The following is a 246-nucleotide window of genomic DNA, read 5'->3' as shown; positions in this document are numbered from 1 at the left end:
GGTTGGCCTTCCTGACTGCATCCCCGCACTGCTGGCCCATGTTCATCTTGAAGTCAATAGTGACTCCAAGATCCTTTTCCGCCTCTGCACTGACGAGAAGGGAGTTCCCCAGCCTGTAGGTATGGTGCTGGTTCTTTCTCCCTAAGTGCAGTACCCTGCACTTGTCAATATTGAATCCCATCTTATTTTCATCTGCCCACCCCTGTGACTTGTCCAGATCCAATTGCAGCCTGTCCCTCCCTTCTA

The 246-nt window shown here is 51.6% G+C and overlaps 1 protein-coding gene across 1 annotated transcript in view; it reads right to left on the bottom strand.

Annotated features, from left to right (window-relative positions):
* The window catches only part of KLHL29 (kelch like family member 29), a 668905-nt gene that overhangs the window by 508313 nt on the left and 160346 nt on the right, over positions 1-246 (bottom strand). The gene's annotated exons all lie outside the window — the stretch shown is intronic.

Source organism: Gavialis gangeticus, unplaced genomic scaffold, assembly GCF_001723915.1.
Source record: "Gavialis gangeticus isolate Ggan-Ray unplaced genomic scaffold, GavGan_comp1, whole genome shotgun sequence".
NCBI lineage: Eukaryota > Metazoa > Chordata > Crocodylia > Gavialidae > Gavialis > Gavialis gangeticus.
Note: the sequence above shows the minus strand (reverse complement) of the source record. Positions and strands in the feature narration are given on the sequence as shown.